Raw genomic sequence first — 19,852 nt, 5'->3', positions numbered from 1 at the left:
TCTATGCATAAATATACACTTGTAGGGGCGCCTGGGTGGCTCAGTCAGTTAAGCATCTGCCTTCGGCTCAGGTCATGATCCCAGGGTTCTGGGATCAAGCCCCACATCAGGCTCCCTGCTCAGCGGAGAGCCTGCTTCTCCCTCTCCCTCTGCCTGCCTCCCTGCCTACTTGTACTCTCTCTCTGTCAAATAAATAATAAAATCTTTAAATATATATATATACACTTGTAAATATTTTTCTTTATAAAGATGAGATCTTTGTGTATTAATTTTTGTACTCTACTTTTTTCACTTAATAGATCCTATCTCACAGGATTAACTGAAATCATCTTTCACTAGTTGACAGAATACACTTTAGGGTAAAAGGATATAGGGCATAAAGAAACTACACCAACTACATGCTTCTCAAAAAAGTTTATTCTTTTCAAAAAAGATGAGTCATTAGTTGTGTGATACCTCTTTGAAGAGCATTATGTACAAATACATTTATAAGGGTGAAAAAAATCCATCAGCTGCAAATATAGCCAACTTCTAAGTTTGTTTGCTCATTAGATTTAATTAGCAGTAAGAAAAAAGCCTAGCACCACTTCACATCCATTAGGATAGTTATTATTTAAAAAAAAAAAAAAAAGGAAAGTAACAAGCGTTGACAAGGATGTAAAGAAATTGGAACCCTCATGTATTGCTGGTGGAAATGTAAAATGGTGCAGTTTCTGTGTAAAACAGTTTGGCAGTTCTTCAAAAAGTTAAAACCAAATTACCAAATGATCCAGCAATTCCACTCCTAGGCACACACTCAAAAGAATTGAAAGCAGAGACTCAAACAGATACTCGTAAACGAATATTCATAGCAGCATTATTCACAACAGCCAAAAGGTGGAAACAACCCAAGAATCCATCAACAGATGAATGGATAAACAAAATACCTTACACACACCCACACCCACAGGAATATTATTCATCCATAAAAAGGAATGAAATTTTGATACATGGTACAATAAGGATGGGCCTTGGAAAAACATTAAGTAAAATAAACCAGATGCAATATCACAAATTCTGCATGATTTTCCCTTATATGAGGTACTTGGAATGAGTGAATTCATAGAGAGAAAGTAGAATTTACCAAAGATAAATAGAAAGGAATGGCGAGTTTTGTTTAATAGGTACAGGTTCTGTTTGGGATGATGGAAATGTTCTGGAAATAGGTATTGGTGATGGTTGCACAATGCTGTGAATGTACTTAATGCCACTGAATAGTACACTCAAATATGTTAAAATGGTAAATTTTATGTATAGCTTACCTGTCCCCCTCCAAAAAAGCCTAAGGGGCCCATTTCACACTGTCAGCTAAATATGAGTCATGAAGGTCATGCATGATCTCTACTCTCACAATTCACAATTGCACTCTAATTCCAGTCCAGACTAACATGAAGGAAGGTGGAATATCACGTACCCCCTCACATTCTCTCTGGTTAAAATTCTCTTCCATGTATAAAGCCTATGAACACAGAAGGAAATAGCCAGCATGACAAGAGTGCTTGGGCCAGTGAATCAGGGAGCTGCTAAAGCAGGCAAACGTCCTCATGGAGCTGGCAGTGAGAACCCAGAGCAATCTACAAATAATGCCCCATAGAGGGAGAGGATAATAAGCAAGATGACTCCTTCAACAGATATCCTAAGTTACAAAATTCTGAGTTTGAGTTTAGTAAGTATATCCTCTTAATAGTAAGCATTTGTGTGTTTGTGATGGACAGCAGGAAGGAACTAAGTCCACAGGTGATTAACCTCCGAATCTCCACTCATTCAGTTAATGTTCGTTACATAATCAAGACAAAGTTTTAAGAACTGGAGATTTATAAACAAGAGTAAGATATGCCCCACCTTTAAGGAAGTTAAGTCTAGCCAGAGTTGTAGGATATCTATACAAAAAATTCAATTCAATTAACACTACTTAGCACCTTACACTCAACAAATTGGCTGCATTCAGGTATCAGCCATTATGCTAAACTCTGGGTAGTCAAAGGTGATTAAGGTACACTCTTCTAAGGAAAGAAGTAAACAAATACTTTCATATATGTCACAATACATACATATAAAATCTATAGTGCATAGTACAAAAAAAAAAGAAATCATTTAAGTTTAAATAGAAGGTCTTATAAAACCTAGTATTAAGTGTTGGAATGTAGACTCAACACTTTCACTGAAGCACACAAACATGGTCCCTCAGCCTCTCAAAAGTTTACAAATATCAATAAATAAGGAACTGCATACAGAGTAGGAAGCATTAATTTCAGTTTATGATCTAATGGGATAGTAAACTCAAATGATTACATGATAAAGGCCATAAGAAAAATAAATGCAAAGTTTAAAGGTGGGGCTCAAGGAAGGAAACAAAATAATGAGTGAGAACAGGAAAAAAAGATCAGGAAATGATATTTAGAAGATGGTGTTCAAAATGGCTCGTAAAAGAGGAACAGATAAAAGTGAGGAAATTGTGTCAATCTCTCCTCATTAGATAAGGTAGCTGAAGGCAGGAACTTGCCTCATTCACCCTGCACTAAGCACACTAGCCCGCCCGCACCTACATAAGTGCTTAAAAAGGGGGGGGGGGGGGAAGCCTTTGCATTCCACCAAAGATAGTATGAGGAATCTACATTAAGCAAGAAGTATGTTTAGTCTGATAAGCAATGGAGACTCTTGGAAGATTTGCGAACAGAAGTAAGGCCAGTACATCTACATTTGAATATTCTTGCTAACACCCCAAAATAGGATACATAAAGAGCGCCTGGGTGGCTCAGTCGGTTCAGGGTTTGCCTTTAGCTCAGGTCTGCCTTCAGCTCAGGTCTGCCTTCAGCTCAGGTCCTGATCCCCTGGGATTGAACCCCATGCTGGGCTCTCTGCTCAGCAGGGAGCCTACTTCTCCCTCTCCCTCTAGCTCCCTCTGCTTGTGTGCTCACACACTCTCTGTCAAATAAATAAAATCTTAAAAAAAAGATACATAAAAACCCCATTATTTCCCTCCCTGAAAGAAAGCTGTGTAGCTGGGAAACAAAGGGGGAGGTAGAATTACTCTGCACAACTTTACTCTTCTTAAATTTCTGTATCATGTGAATTTTGTGGCATGTGAAACTATTATCTATTCAAAAAAAATTAATAAAATTTAATTTTTAAGAATCCGCACAGTAAGAGTGAATCTGACAGCAGTGTGGAGAAAACACAGCCATGGGAAGAAATAAGAAAAAAGAGTTCACTCCAGAGGTTCTAACAATAGTCAAGGCAAATAGTAAGAAAAGCCTGACAATCTGGAGAAAAAAGAAAAAGGCTGAAAGAAGCTCAAAAATATAGTTGTCAATGGAATCTAACAGCTACTGAATGTTTGGGGTAACAAAGATCCACACCATGAATACAATTAATTAACTTTCTTAAATGCATTTTTCTATTATAAAAGCAACACATTCAGAGACTACAGACAGTACAAAGAACATTATCCTTATTTCTACTGTTTAACAACCACTGTTAACATCTACATGTATTTTAGTCCTATGAGTAGGTTTTGAGATTTTTTTAAACAGCCTGAGATATAATTCACATACCATACAACTCACCCACTGGAAGTGTGCAATTCAATGATTTTTATTATATTCAGAGTTGCGAATCCATCTCCACAATCAATTTGAGAACATTTTCATCACTCCCCAAAAAAACCCCTATCACAGTCGCTACCCATTCCCCACTCCCTCCACAGCTCCTGGCAACCACTAACCTACATTCGGTCTCTGTGGACTAGCTTATTCTGGACATTTCATACAAATGGAATCATACAATATGTGGTCTTTTATGACTGGCTTCTTTCATTTAATATAATGTTTGCAAGGTTTATATATGTTGGAGAATATATCAGTACACCATTTCTTTTTATTACTGAACAATATTCCACTGTATTTTTTATACAACTGTAATCATTCCAGATACATAATTTTGTGTTCAGCATTTTCCATGTCATCAATGCTTCATATAATCCGTATTTAATGACAAGTACAGTGCCCCATCAAGTAGCTGTACCACCATTTACTTAATCATTTCACTATTGTTGGACATTTGAACTCTTTCCAGTCTTTTCTATTGTAAACAAATTCTCTTAAATGCAAATGATAGCTCCTTTCTGAATGATCTTCTGGATCCAGAGAAATGCCCCTCATAGAAACTCTGAGCTTCCGGGGCGCCTGGGTGGCTCAGTCGTTAAGCGTCTGCCTTCGGCCCAGGTCATAATCCCAGGGTCCTGGGATTGAGCCCCACATCGGGCTCCCTGCTCAGCTGGAAGCCTGCTTCTCCCTCTCCCACTCCCCCTGCTTGTGTTCCCTCTCTCACTGTGTCTTTCTCTGTCAAATAAATAAATCTTTTATTAAAAAAAGAAAAAAGAAAAAGAAACTCTGAGCTTCCTAATGAGATTTGCCACAGAGAACAAAAGTCATATTCTTCCAGGGAAAATGCAGGATTTCATCTATCCCAAACCCAGGTAATGGACAGATGTTAAAAGCTATCCGTGGTTGAAAAGGATCCCTCAGAAATACCTAGATTAAGACCTGGCTGGCTCAGTCGGTAGAGCACGCGACTCTTGATCTCCAGGTTGTAAATTCGAGCCCCACGTTGGGTGTAGAGATTACTTAAAAAAAAAGAAAAGGAAAGGAAAGGAAAAAGGAATGAAAACTCAATTTTAAAGACATATTAACACAGTTAAACAATAACTAGCCTGACTCTTCCATCAGAAATGTACATGGATGAAAAAAAGTAAACACTGTCCAAATGTGATGCCTAGTATTAAGTAGCTTCAAAGAAGTTAAGACCACTTTTGTTTTCCATAGCAGGATTGTAGAAAATAAATAGAAGATCTTGATTCCAACAGTAAAAATGTGCTTATGCTTGTTATTATATGACAATCAATGGAATCCAACAGGTAGAAAGAGGAGGAAGAGGACACCAGTAAAATCCACAAGGTCCTCACCAGCATTTAAACATACTGGGACCCCTAAAACATTGATTGTCATTGCCTGCTGCTTTCCATTCATTAACCAAAAATACCAACAATCTCAAAATCACAAAGATTTTAAAATTTGAAACTAGCTTTAGGATTGTTAATCCCCACCCCATAAACTCCCTTAGAATCTGGTCTAAAAATAAAACTATGTATCAAGTGTTCCTCAAGAAAAACTATGTACACTGATTGGAATGTGAAGCAATTAACACACTTTGTGAGTGATTTGCCAAAGAGACTTGAGATAGCCTGGGCCAAAACCAGTAACAAAGAAACAACACCCACTTGACATTTTCCTTGGTTAAAAACTGAGATTTTAGGAGCAATTTTAGAAGAAAGGCTAAAAGCTCTGAAGTTAACCAGGAAAATCATTGAGAGCTACACAAGTATTCCGGGAGAAATGGAGGAACAAAATGATTCAGCCACTGTAAAATGAAAGATGAAAACTTTAATAGAAAATTAAGGAATTTTTACTCCATTTTCAAAAAAAATTTTTTTATGAATTTATTTATTTGACAGAGAGAGAGACAGTGCGAGAAGGAATACAAGCAGGGGGAATGGGAGAGGGAGAAGCAGGCTTCCCGCTGAGCAGGGAGCCCAATGGGGGACTGGAGCCCAATGGGGGGCTCGATCCCAGGACCCTGGGACCTGAGCCTAAGGCAGACGCTTAACAACTGGGCCACCCAGGCACCCCAAATTTTTACTCCACTTTTAAGGCAAGAATAAAATACCCAACCATTACTATCATGAAGATGATAGGCAAGGTAGTTTAGCCCTATACCGGAAATACTAACTAAACTGTAACACAAACATCTAGTGTTACATTTAGCACTAGTCAATTTAGCAAATAGGAATTCTTAACCATCCATACACATACACACACACACACACAATATGACAACTTCTAACTCTACACAACCTCATCGTAAATAAACCCAGTGTTCCTTGGTTTGCCAATTAATTTAGTCAAGGTGAGCAATTTTCCAACTACAGTTTTAAGAAATGACTTCCATGACCTGTACAATTTGAAAAACAAAAAACCTTTGCAAGCTCGATTTTGTGGTTTCATAAAACCCCTACTGTCACACAGTCCACTGCCTTTCAAAAGCAATATTTAAAATTCTCTTCTGCAAGTCAACATTAAGGCATGCTGTTTGGCTAACAAGCTCCTCCCAAGACCAGGATTATTATGTATGGCCTATTATGTTCCTAACATGCAAACAAAAGCATTCCCTCATGTAACATTTTTCTATTTTTAGGCAGGTTACTAACAAAGTTTTATGTGAAATTAAAATGTAGTAGAATCATACATCTACTACTAACAAACGACTTGAAACAGAAATTTAAAGTTATTAATTGTATTTTCCATTTAATAAGTAACCTAGTACTTCTGGAAAACTCAAATTTAACTTCCAAGAAGTTGTTGTTTAATCTTCAGAGCAAACCACCTACTCTGGATTTCACAAATGGCATGTTTTAAACTAAACACAACTAGTTTCAGAGCACTTGTAATACAATACTTGATGTTTAATCATTCTCCATTTCATCTTTTAGCTCCTTTTCATCACAAATGACCAGCTTAATCTGTTTCCCTGTTTTCTTCTGCTAACCCAAATCCCTTAAAATATGTTCTAATGTATTTCACTCAAACCTTCTACTTTGAAGGCTTACACTTTTCAAATACTGACAAAAGTTTTAAAAAGGCTAAGCAACCCCACTATAATTTTTAATCACAAACACCACATACCTAAAAGATAAGCTTTTCCATCAGAAACACTAGCAGGTTTATTTTCCCAAGTATCCAGTGTTCAACTGGGTCAAATGTTTCTGTTGCATTTTAAACAGCTTAGCCCTTGAAGTGATAAGGGTGAAAACAAGCCAAAAGTATCTTAATGTTCTTTAGTGGCATATAACCATCATAAACCAAGAAAAACTCAGGAACTGCTAGCTGAAGTCCGTTAAGACCATAATAATCACTTTAGCATAAGCATTAATCACAACAATACAGCGATTTGGGGTAAATTATGTTTATAGAGCTAAAGACTTTATAACAAAATTGTAAACCACAGAATCAATGCAAAGAAAGTTTACTATATACAACACACTTAATAAATTAAAAATACTTTCAGCTGTTTCATATAATCTCCCAATTTCTACATGACTGGGCAGCGTGGTTTTTATTGCCAACAGCCATTTAAAATGCAGTATTAGCAGCGTGCACTACATGCATAAAGTCAACATTTTGGTGAGCAAGTAAAACCTTAGAAAAATCTTTTACAACACCTAGGAATACGAAGTTCAGTTCATTCACCACTGTGTAAGTGCAAAACATCTGACATAAAGCACTTATCAAAAATGTTCTTAAGGGGCGCCTGAGTGGCTCAGTTGGTTAAGCGACTGCCTTCGGCTCAGGTCATGATCCTGGAGTCCTGGGATTCCCCTGCATCGGGCTCCCTGCTCGGCAGGGGGTCTGCTTCTCCCTCTGACCCTCCCCCCTCTCATGCTCTCTGTCTCTCATTCTCTCTCTCTCAAATAAATAAATAAAATCTTTAAAAAAAAAAAGTTCTTAAGTGGGTTTAACACAGTAAATCTTTTCAATTACTATCAGCTTCAACATCATCAAGAGGAAAATTAGTTATCGGCAAGAAAAAATTAGAATACTCATTTAAAATAATCCAAATTAAATCAACTAGTTCACTCCCTCCAATAAAGATCCTTCACAACTTTTCTTTTAGACCCTCATCTCTCACCATTTCCTTCCTGCACCCCAAATTCATCCCAACTCCTGCATGTCTCTATGCCTTTGTACCAGCGGTTCCTTCAGCTTATAATGCTCTCCCCTCCTCCTCACCGGGTAAGCACTTACTCATCAGTCCAAAACTGGCCGCAAAAGTTCCCTCCAGTGTTCAAGCTTCCTCAACTCCGCCAGGCAAAACTAGCTGTTCCAAATTCCCACAACACTTTGCTAAGTCCATCCTTATCGTAGCGCATTGTTTTCACGCCTTGGTGGAAAGAAAGAGCAGGTTCCCTCCGCTCAGCCCACAGGGGACGGAGCAGGCAGAAATACTCCATGAACGTGAGCTGAATTCGTCCCTACTTAGATTAAACGACCCTCTAGAACCTGGTCACATCTCAAGGAGACATAGGGGATCCTAACATTCTTCCCACCAGAGAAATGAATACCAGAGGGCACACCCAGAGCCCTGAAAAAAGAACAATGAATGAACACAGCCGCCTCTCCTCTCATGATGTCCAAACTCCTCTTTCTGGGCATCGACTAGCTCTGCAGAACCTCTGCAGCTGCAGAACAGAAGCGTCCTGGCGGCTCTCACTTTACACAAAAGACAGCCTTGGATCTTCATTCTAAAGGATCCCAGGGCCAAACCTCAGTATACGCATCCCAAACCTTTCATTAGTAACCCACAGAGTCCCGAAACCCAAGGCGAGGCCCCTATGCCTTTGTGGTGGGGCACTGACCCACTTCCTCCTCTCGTCCTCAATTCTTCTCGTCCTCCCTGTAAGGGTGTCACTTGAGTGACGGACTCTGAGATAAAATGCAAGACCGGGACCCCCTCCGCGACCAGAAAGAAATTAATCCACCTGAATGACAACATAGATACGGGGCAATTCTGGGCAGATTTTCCCATTGCCAAAATATAAGGAATGTGCACCGAGTACAGGGGTGGCGCTAGCACGTTTCCCCGAAACACAAGGAAATTTGAGTGGGAATGTGGAAACTCGGCTGGCCGGCCATGACACCGGGCCCCAGGGCTCCCGCCCGCCCAGCGCCACCCGAGGTGACAGCGGCCTGGCCCGGGCCCTCACCCGGCAGCCGCGGAGTCGCTCCATCAATGCCGCCCAGGCCCTGACGCCGGGAACTCTGCCCCTTCAGCCCCGCCGCCCGGATCCCCCGGCAGCCAGGGCCGGCCCTGCCGCCTACCTGAAGGAGCCGAGCCGCCTCCGTGTCCCGTCGTCCGGCGGCGGCGTCTGGTCCGCTCCTCCTCCCCGCGGCGGGTGAGGGAGCGGGAGGCGGTCACATTCGGCGCGTCCCTAGCCCAGGGGACGGGGCCCCAGGCAGTCCCCGCATCGTCGCACTCGCGCTCCGCGCCTCGGGGCACACGCCCCAAAGCCGGGCCAGCTGGCCCTCTTCCGGGCCCAAGGAGAGCGGCAGGAGAGCCTTCCTGTCTCACGCTCGCCCTCGTCTTACTCCCGCCATCTAAGATGGCGGCCCCAACGCCCGCGACGAAGAGACTCTCGGGCGGCCCCGGCAAACGAGCCCTCCACTCGGTGCTCCTCCTCCCGACCTGCGGCGCCACCGGCTCTCTGCTTCTGCGCGAACCCTCCTGGCTGCGGACTTCAAACTTGGTTCGGGCATCTTTCACTCTAGCCTGAACTCAGGCCCCGCCCCTAGAGAGAAGGCGTGGCTTCGTGCTGTCGACGGTCGCCATTTCGGAGCCGTGGAGGCTATGGGACCGGTGTTTGCCGGCGCCCGGCAGAGGGGGTCGGCGGTTGAGAAGGGCGAGGGTTCGCGGCGAGAGGAACGCAAGCCTGCCAGCATCACAAGGCCCGGAGATAACCAGACTTAGCGGAGGACACAGTATACCGTATATAGCTTTGGCGCGTCCTAGCCTTAGGCATGTCGGAATTCGAACCGCCACTCAGCCATTTACGGGTTGTGTAGGAAAGTCCCTAAAGTTTTCCTTTCTTTTTTTAAGTTTAAGTAAGTAAGCTCTACACCAGACGTGGGGCTCGAACGCTCCACTCTAAGATCAAGAGTCCCATGCTCTTCTGACTGAGCTAGCCACGCACCCCGACCATAAAAGTTTTCTGAGCCTCTCTTTCCTCATCTGTAAATTAGGGGACCTTTCCCCCCATCAGATTGGCAAAAAGTTAACAAGACTGATAATATCCAGTCTGGTCCAAAGTATATGAAAACCTGTTATGTACCCTAATTCAGCGCTGGCAGGAATACTTATGGGGAGGGCGATTTGGCGTTGTCTGCTGACATTTTTTATGTGTATACCCCTCGTGCCAGCAATTCCCCTTTTAGGCACTAATTTTAGAGAAATGTGTACCCATAGCACAAACAGGCATGTGCTAAGATATTTATTGCCATATTGTTTGCATTAGAGATACACTGGGAAAGATGTGAGTTAAACTTTAAATAAGCGGTGCTACATCCACAGTATGGGGTATTATCTGTCTTAAAAAGATCCCGGTTATGGGCTCAGGTCGTGATCCCCGTGTGGCTGCCTGCTCAGCGGGGAGTCTGCCTCCCCCAGCTTGTGCTCTCTCTCAAATAAATAAAACCTTTAAAAAATGGATGAGCAGGGGCGCCTGGGTGGCTCAGATGGTTAAGCGTCTGCCTTCGGCTCAGGTCATGATCTCAGGGTCCTGGGATCGAGTCCCGCATCGGGTTCCCTGCTCAGTGCAGAGCCTGCTTCTCCCTCTCCCTCTGCCACTCCCTCTGCTTGTGCTCTTCTGTCTATCTCTCTGTCAAATAAATAAATAAAATCTTTAAAAAAAAAAAAAAATGGATGAGCAGGATCTAGGTACTGATTTTTTTTTTTTAATCCAAGACATTACATTTTTTTTATAAGTGGAACATTTTGTATGGTATGATGCTATTTATTCAAGCACAGGCACACAAAACTACCCAATACAATGCGCAACATTCATTTAAATTTTTATGAGAGCCTGTTGTGTATCACACATTGTTCTCGTTATTGGGAAATCTACAATCAAAAGCCCTGCCTTCTAGTGATGAGAGACCAGAAGAAAGTATAAATAATAAATTCAGATAGTAATATGTGCAGTATATAGAAAAATGAAGATGAAGCAAGATGAGATAAAGACAACTATGTGAGGACCAACATGAAAATAAATGCAGACGAAAAGCTGGAGGGCATTGAATATAGAAGGTCCATGAGAGTTGTTTTTGTCTTTTTTTAATAGGAGTAGTAACAATAATGTCTACCTCACAGGATTAAATGAGATAAAACATGGAAAGCGCTTAGCACAGAGCCTGGGGGTTGAGACTTCAGTACCTGGAGTCTGATTGCCTAGTTTCGAATTTGGGCTGCCACTTCATCTGTGACTGAGCTAACTCATTTAAACCTCAGTTCCTCAGTTTCTTCATCTGTAAAGAAAACATGAGAGTGTCCACCTCTTAGAGTTGTAAGGATTTAGTGAGTTTAAGATGTAAGGCACTTGGAACAGTGCCTGGCTCGTATTAAACATAGAAGTGTTATTGTAATTATTATAGCTATCTCTTCTCATAATATCATTACTACTTACGTTAGAGCAACAAAACCACACTTGCTGACCCCCAGGCCCTTTCTTCCTTCGGTAGCCCCCAGCTGCTATTTGCCCACACTTCACTTGGGGAACCTGTGCTTCATTCAAACCTCTCAGCTGACAAGTAAGAGTGGCTATTTCATTTTTTTCAAAAATAGTTTATCTAGGTGAAACTCACATAACATAAACTTAACCATTTTAAAGTGAACAATTCAGTAGCATTTAATATGTTCACAGTATTGTGCAATCACCGCTTTTTTTTTTTTTTAAGATTTTATTTATTTATTTGACAGAGAGAGAGATAGTGAGAACAGGAACACAAGCAGGGGGAGTGGGAGTTGGAGAAGCAGGCTTCCTGCCCAGCAGGGAGCCCAATGGCGGGGCTTGATCCCAGCACCCTGGGATCACGACCTGAGCCGAAGGCAGACGCTTAATGACTGAGCCACCCAGGCGCCCCTGCAATCACCACTTCTAGTTCCAAAATATTTCCATCACTCCAAAGCAAAACCCTTTACTCATTGAGCAGTTTCTCCCCATCCCATTCCCACCCACCCCCTGACAACCACCAAGATGCATTCTATAACTGAGGATTTATCTTTTCTGGATATTTCATATAAATGGAATCATACAACATGTGACCATTTGTGTCTGGTTCTTTTTACTTAGCATATGTTCTCAAGGTTCATCCACGTGGCAGCATGAATCAGTACTCCACTCCTTTTTATGACTGAATAATATTCCACCATACACAATTGATTGATAGACATTTGGGCTGTTTCCATCTTTAGGCTATTGTGAATAGTGTTGCTGTGAGCATGCGTATACATGTAGTGTTGGAGTACCTAATTTCAGTTCTTTCAGGCATATACCTAAGAGTAGAATTGCAGGCATCATCTTGCACCTGACTAGGTTGCACGTCCTCTACTTTAAGAAACTCTGGCTTGGTGGTAGGAAAGGTCAAAAGACCTAGAATTTTTAGAAAAGAAAGAGGAATGGGGGCAGAAATGAGTCAAAGAGTTTGAAGGAGGAATGGACATGCCATGATCTCAGATCAAAGAGAGGAGGGAAAGAATAGGTGACATTGGTTGGGGGGAGGCTAACATGGAAACTTACCTGGGTGTTGGAATGTTCTACTTAATTTGGGAGGTGGTTACATGGGTATGTATATATGTATGTGTATGTGTGTGTAGAAATTGATATGTGTTCTTTCTATACATTTGCTACACCTCAATAAAAAATTCTTTGTAAAGATGTACAAGGTCTTTAAGCGTGGCAAAAAGGATGAATTTTTCAGGTGAAGGAAAGAAAAACAAGGGATAGCTACCATTTATGGAAACTCTTCATGTATCAGGCATTTTATACAGTCACCAGTACACATTACTACCTGAAATTTCTGATCTTCAAATGAGGAACCCTTCTGAGAGAGTAATTAATCCAAGGACAAAGCTAGGGAAGTGATGGAGAGGGGGTTTGGACCTGTTCATTTGTTCATTCATTCATCATTCAGTTGATAAAGATTTTCGTTGTGCCTAACATGTGCCAGCTCCTGTGTTAGCACTGGACCCGTGGCAGTGAATAAGCCAAGGTCTTTGCCCTCAAGGACTTGACGGTCTGATGGGGGAGGACATGCAGCAAACTGGTAAACAAATCAACGTAAGAACTAAGATCATGGTCAATCGATGAAGGGAATGACTACAGAATGATAGAATGGGAAGGGGGTGTGCTTTTAGGCTCAGCAGCCATGGAGGGCCTCTCTTAGGGAGTAAGATTAAACTGGGCAATGAAAGACGAGGAAACCAGGGGAAGAGCAACTGGAACGGCACGTGAAGGGACATGAAGTGGGAAAGGAGTGTGGGCCAGTGTGGTTTAGAGCACAGAGAATGAGGGAGAGTGAGGTGGGAAGAGGACAAAGGATGGAGTCATATCCAGTCTGACTCCCACATCTTCCATGCCTTTCCATGCCATCCTGCCTCTCCAGTGAGTTTAATTTTAGTTACAGAGGAGTTTGAAGTGTGGACCTGACCTGGGCTGGGTGCTGGGAGAGACAGAGCCTAGTAAACAAAGTTACCCCACCTGGTGATCCAAATGTGCTCTAAGGGCAAACTGACCTGAGTTCTGTGGTACCACTCAGAGGAGGGAGGCAGTGACCAGTTCTGTCAGAGAGGCCTCCGCAGAGGCAACACTTAAGCTGAGTCTTAAAGGAGGAGTCAGAACTTTCCAGACTGAAAAGGGTGGGAGGGCAGGGCAGGAGGTGGGAACAATATGGGCAAGGGCATCGAGATGTGACTTTGCAAATAAGTCTGGGAAACAGCATGAAGTTCTCAGTTGAAGACTGCCTCCCCAAGGCAGAAGAGAACAGTAAAGGGGGTCTGGAGGGGCAAAAGATGTCTCCCCTAGAGTCAGTCTCCCTTAAGCCATAAGGAGGCAGTCCTTAACAGGGGCGGAGGAGTGGTTAAGGGACTAGCTACTGGGGTGTCAACTACAATATACATGTTGTGGTATCTTATACAGGAAAGCCTAGAGCAGTCATCTTGGAAACCAAATCAAAATTAGTACCTGGGCTCTCTCAGAAGTTACCTGGGGGCATGTACACTGGAACAATCTCTATGGAAGTCAATTTGGCAATATCAAAATTATAAATGTGTATACTTTTTGTCAAAGAGAGTCTCCTGGAAATTTATCCTACAGATACACTTGTGTGTGAAATGATTATGTACAAGGTTATTCCTTGCTACAGTGCTTGTTATCTGAACAAAGAAATGTCATGCAGTTAGGGAAAAGATGAACTCTCTTATGTACCGATATGGAAAGATGGCCAAGAAATACTGTTGAAGGAAAAAAAAGAAAAGGCACAAAACAGTGTGAACTGTATGCTTTTCGGGAAAAGGAAGAAAAACATCTGCTTAAATTAAGTCTGAAGGACACACAAAATGCTACTAACAGTGATCACAGGCCAGGAGGAGGGTGGGAGCTGGGAGTATGGAGTATAGGAGGGGAAAAAACAGTTTGCACTGACTTACCTTTTATAATTTTTACTTACTTTTTTCTTTTCTGTTTCTTTTGTTCTCTTTCCTTTTTAATTTTTAAAAATTTTTTCTACCTTATTTGTATTCATTTTTTTCTGTCTTAAACTTCTAATAATTTTTAATTGTTTTAATTGTTGAACCATGTGAATGTGTTACCCATTCAAAAATTTAATTAAAACAAAACAAAACAAAAAACAGGCCTGGAAGTGCAATGAAATGGTCCACACTGGAAACAGAGATTGAGAATGGGGGAATAAGAGACAGAGGGGAGAAGGGGGTCAACAGTCTGTCCCACAGCCCTCCCACCTTCTCCAGTGTTCACATTCCACACAAACTACCCACCCCAGCCCCCCGACTCAATGTGACCTTCACCAGGACACTAACCACCGGGGACCCTAAGGGCTTTGCCCTCCGCTGCCTGGCCCACCTCTCCAGGCTTCCCAGAACCACATCCTTTTTTCCATGGTAGCTCCTCAGCTACAGAGCCCCGAGATAAAAGGTGCCCTGCCGGGGCACCTGGGTGGCTCAGCCATTAAGCGTCTGCCTTGGGCTCAGGTCATGATCCCAGGGTCCTGGGATCGAGCCCTGCATGGAGCCCTGCATGGAGCCCCGCATGGAGCCCCGCATGGAGCCCCGCATGGAGCCCCGCATGGGGCTCCCTGCTCGGCGGGAAGCCTGCTTCTCCCTCTCCCTGTGTTCCCTCTCTCGTTGTGTCTCTCTCTGTCAAATAAATAAAGTCTTCAAAAAAAAAAAAAAGGTGCCCTGCTTAGACAGCCTCACATGCAGCAACTGATGGGGTCCACCTGCCTCTTGGGCATGGCCAATGCACGGCCTTTTCCCACCACCTCCTTGGCTAACCTCTACCTGCCTCCTCCCAGCCTCAGACCACACCTCAGGGGTGACGACCCACCCCCAACAGGAGCCTGAGCCCCTGTTTACTGCCCCCTTTCCAGCAGATTGCTAATGCAGGAGTTGCTGAGGAGAACACACGTTTTTTTTCCTTGATAAACCCAACCCTTCACCTCTCCTCTGCACAGAGGGGTAGGCCCTGGCCTCTGAAGTCAGACAAGTAAGAGATCAAATCCCAGCCCTGCCCTCACTGCTGTGATTCTTGGCCTCTCCCTCAGGTGGTGCAGGAGCAGGAAGAGTCGCCGTCAGGGGTTATTGGGAGGAAATGAGGCAGGAAAGTACAGGCCCTGGCAGGCAGTAGGTGCTCAGGGAGCACTCCTCCTCCCTTCCCTCTCCAATGCCTCTCCCTGACGGACTGCTTTCTGCTCTAACTGGACAAGTCTGCCAAACCTGATGAAGAAAAACACTAGCACTTTCAAATGTCCCTTTCCCCCTTCCACCCTGATTCTTTCTTCCCTTTCCCCTTAAATTTTTAGGGCCAAATCTGTCCAAAAATGGTCTAGACTCAGGCTCAATTCTCTCACCCATCCCTCCACTAAGCCCCAACAGTCTGCCTTCCACAGCCACCTTCGAAATGCCTCTCCTTCACACCGAAACATCCCTCCAGAAGAGTTTCTCAAGCCCAGGCCTCAGTGCCCATGACATTTGGTAAATGGCATCCTTTCCAAGGTCACTGCTCTGACTCCTCCTGTCCCGGGAATGGCACCTGTTCTCCTCTCAGGCCTGTGGAACCCAGCACACTAGGTGAAGCAGGTCATGCTATTCCCTCTGCTGGAAATATTCTACCCTATATATATATATATATTTTTTTTTTTTTTAAAGATTTTATTTATTTATTTGTCAGAGCGAGAGAGCACAAGCAGGGGAAACAGCCGGCAGAGGGAGAAGCAGGCTCACCGCTGAGCAAGGAGCCTGATGCGGCACTCATCCCAGGACCCTGGGATCATGACCTGAGCCAGAGGCAGACGCTTAACCAACTGAGCCACCCAGGCGTCCCCCTCCTCCCTATTTTTAATCCCAACTCAACATCCATGTCTCCATGGAGTCTCCTCTGGCAGCTGCAACCTACAATGTTCTGTCCTTTCTCTGAATTTCCATGTACCTCCGCCTGCTTTAGCCCACACCTTATTATGCAGCCTTTTCTTGACTTCTCTTTGCCTCAGGGGGCAGGAAAGTTACCATCTTTGGAAGCAGACATTGAATTTACATCTCCTGTTCCATTAGCCGTGTGACTCCAGGCCAGGCAAACAAGCTACTCCATCTGTCTGAGAGATTTTCTTATCTGTGAAATGGGGATAATACGCCCATCTCACAAGACTTTGGTGAAGCTGAGATCCTCATTAAAGCGTTTTGTGTTGGAGAGGTGCACCTGGCTGGCTCGGGCACCAGTCAGTGGAGTGTGTGATGCTTGATCTCAGGGTTGTGAGTTCGAGTCCCAGGCCAGGTGTGGAGATATCTTAAAAATAAAATTTTTTTAAAATTTTTTTTAAAGATTTTATTTATTTTATATAGAGAGAGCACACAAGCAGGGGGAGCAGCAGAGGGAGAGGGAGAAGCAGGCTCCCCACTGAGCAGGGAGCCTGACTCAGGACTTGATCCCAGTACCCCAGGATCATGACCCAAGCCGAAGGCAGATGCTTAACAACCAAGCCCAGGTGCCCCAAAATAAAGATCTTTAAAAAAAAAAAAAAAAGCATCTTGTGCTGGGGAGAGCCAGGTTGGGCTTCCTGGGCATGAGATCAGTGCTATCCCATACTGCCCCCGCACTCAGAAGGCCCAGCTCTTGGGGTTTAAAACTCTGTGGTCTCTGTTTTGAAATACATAATAAATTTTATCTTTGAATTTGTGTTTTGTTAAGTGAAGTCCGGTAGGACAATGGAGCTTACACCCCAGAGGCTTGGAAGCTCTGCTCACAAGTGGTCCTGCCTCCTGTCTCCCTGGGGGTTCTCAGCGGCCTATTCCCCTTCCTCTTTGGCACTTCCCTCCATCCCCAACCTGAGCCGGGTCCTGCCCAGCCTCACTGTTTCCACTCCCACCCAGCAACCTTGGCGGTCCTATAGCCCAGGGGAGGCCTAGGCAGAGGTGACGGAGAGGGCATGTTTGAACTTGATATGCCCTCCCCAGTGTGGCAGGACCACTGTACATTTGGCAGGCAAGGGGGGGGGCGGGGGGGGCCTCATTTCCACCTCTGATCCAGGTACTGAGCACCACCTGGCACAGAGGTTGCAGTCCCTTGAGGGTCACACTGTGGACCAGGAATTGAGCTGGTGGGTCCATGGGAAGGGGAGACTGACTTTCCTGCTTCCGGCCCAGGTCTAGCCTCTCAGTCTGGCAGCCAGCCGGGAGGGGGACTCCAGCAACCAGCAGACATGCACAGCCGTCAGGGTCCAGACTCGCTGTGAGTATCCCTGCGCCATGGGAATCCGACACTAAAGAGCACAGACAAAACACCATGACGAGGTGAGAGAGAGAAAGCAAAAAGTTCTACCCTTTAATGCCTTTAAAGTCATTTTATTCCTACTTTATGAACAAGGGGCCCCGCATTTTCATTTTTGTGCTGGGCCCCACAAATTATGTAGACGACCCTGGAGAGAAGCCAGGAGGGCCCTATGGCCCTGGAAGCTTCTCCGCAAACAGGCATAGAGGTTACACTGACAAGAATAAAAGAAAGCACTCATTGTACAATTTAACCCAAAGCCTTAACCAGTGGACCACACTGGCTTTGGTAGACTATTACTCCAGTTACCCATTGTGTAACAGGCCACTCCGAACTTAGGGGTGTAAAACAGCAAACATTTTGTTATGCTCCCAGATTCTGTGGGTCAGGAATGCAGACAGGGCCTGGCAGGAATGGCTTGTCCAGGGTCAGGACTCTGATGGCTGGAGGTGACCTGAATAGCTGGGGCTGGAGGGTCCACTTCCAAGATGGTGTGTCACTTCTATGTCTGGCAGCTCTGTGGAGACGGCTGGAAGGTATGTGTGGGGGAATGCAGAGTGGTTAGCCGGGACTGTCTGCCAACGTACCTCCAGCTGGCCTTTCCAGCACGGTGGCCTCGGGGGAGGCAGAAGTCCTACATGGCGTTGCAGAGCCCCAGTAAACAAGGCAGAAGCTGCGCGGTGTTTCATGACTCAGTCACCTAGCCTCACTGCCAGTGTACTTGGCCAGTGGAAGCAGTCACAGTCCTGCCCAGACTCAAGCGCAGGGAACACAGACTCAGCTCTTGATGGGCGGGGGCTGGCAAGGTTACAGAAACTCATGTGGGACACAGCCGTCTGCGAAAAGGACAATCAGCCACAACTATGAATTAGGTTTCCAAAATAAACGGTGTCATTACCTTGTAAAGAGCATTATTAATTTGTGTTATGCTGGAAATGGGGGGTTATGGTTTAAACACATTACTTTGTTGACTACAAGCATTTAAAATACATCATGCCCTCTTTTTAATATGGGCTTTGCACTTGTACACGTAAAAAAAAATACACCAGGAGCGTCAAAAGATGGAAGTGGCTCAGGACTCTCTCAGTCTCTGGAATGAGGGCCATATTATTCAGTTCTGCGATATTCTACCACCCTCATCCCCCAGCATGTACCACTGAGCTACAGTTGGTGCTTAATATACACTTATTTCACTATTCGCTAAGGCAGAAGAACTGTGGCTCCAGCTTGGACGCAAATCCTAAGGCTTACTGAACAACTAAAACTTTAATTTCAGGTTATTTCATTGTCACCGGTGTCCAGAGTCTAAAATGGGTACGGTTTCCTCCATTAGCTTGGGTTGGCTGATTCCAAAGGGAGAATGAGATAATCAGGGCTAGAGCGGTGCTTGCGTTGCTTTGTTTTGCATAAACCTTATGGACAAACATCTCAGTTCTCCAATTCACTCTCCATGATCAGTTTATTTCAATGAACATTTACTGAGCACATACTGCATGCCGGGAGCCACATACTGAGCCTGCCGCTGGAGATGTAAAGATGCCCAGCATGGTCCCTGCCTTCCAGGGGCTCACTGTGCAGAGGTTGAGGTAGTGGGAGAAAGGGAGCAACAAATTAAACACAGCCACGTGTGAGGAACTCAAACATAACATACTATCTATACAGCGCTCAGTGTTCCACAGAGCATGTGATCCAGGGTTGGCCAATCAAACTGGCACATGGTACTGGTCACTGTGATTGGTTCAGGGATGGGCACATGACCCAACCAGATCCAACCAAAGTGAATCTCCAGCTCTTTGAAGCCGCTCCCGAACGAGTGTTCTGAATTTTCCCATGGGCTTGAACTGTGAGGGGGTGGGGCTGCCTCAGCTACCTTTGCACGATGAGAGCTGAGCCTGGAGGCTTGCAGGGTCCTCAAAATCTGTTAAGCACTGAAACCGACCTGACCTGCCACCAGCCAGACCTGGGCTCTTCAGTTCCAGGCAGCATTACATTCCCCTTTTCTAAACTTAAAACCATTGAATTAGTGTTTTTTTTTTAAAGATTTTATTTATTTATTTGACAGAGAGAGACACAGCGAGAGAGGGAACACAACAAGCAGGGGGAGTGGGAGAGGGAGAAGCAGGCTTCCCGCTGAGCAGGGAGCCCGATGCG

The 19,852-nt window shown here is 44.3% G+C and overlaps 1 protein-coding gene across 4 annotated transcripts in view; it reads right to left on the bottom strand.

Annotated features, from left to right (window-relative positions):
- The window catches only part of RAF1 (Raf-1 proto-oncogene, serine/threonine kinase), a 71,539-nt gene extending 62,228 nt beyond the window's left edge, over positions 1 to 9,311 (bottom strand). For 2 of the 4 annotated variants that reach the window (XM_034997363.1, XM_034997364.1), the window contains exon 1: positions 8,973 to 9,306. The gene's annotated coding sequence lies outside the window, so the exon portion shown is untranslated. Of the gene's footprint in view, positions 1 to 8,972 lie in introns of all 4 variants that reach the window. The other 2 variants (XM_034997365.1, XM_034997366.1) reach the window with 2 other exon arrangements.
- Positions 9,312 to 19,852: the final 10,541 nt, after the last annotated feature.

Source organism: Mirounga leonina, unplaced genomic scaffold (genome assembly GCF_011800145.1).
Source record: "Mirounga leonina isolate KUSES-001 unplaced genomic scaffold, KU_Mleo_1.0 Mir_94, whole genome shotgun sequence".
NCBI classification, from domain to species: Eukaryota; Metazoa; Chordata; class Mammalia; order Carnivora; family Phocidae; genus Mirounga; species Mirounga leonina.
The sequence above is the reverse complement of the archived record's forward strand: the minus strand, read 5'-3'. Positions and strand labels throughout refer to the sequence as shown.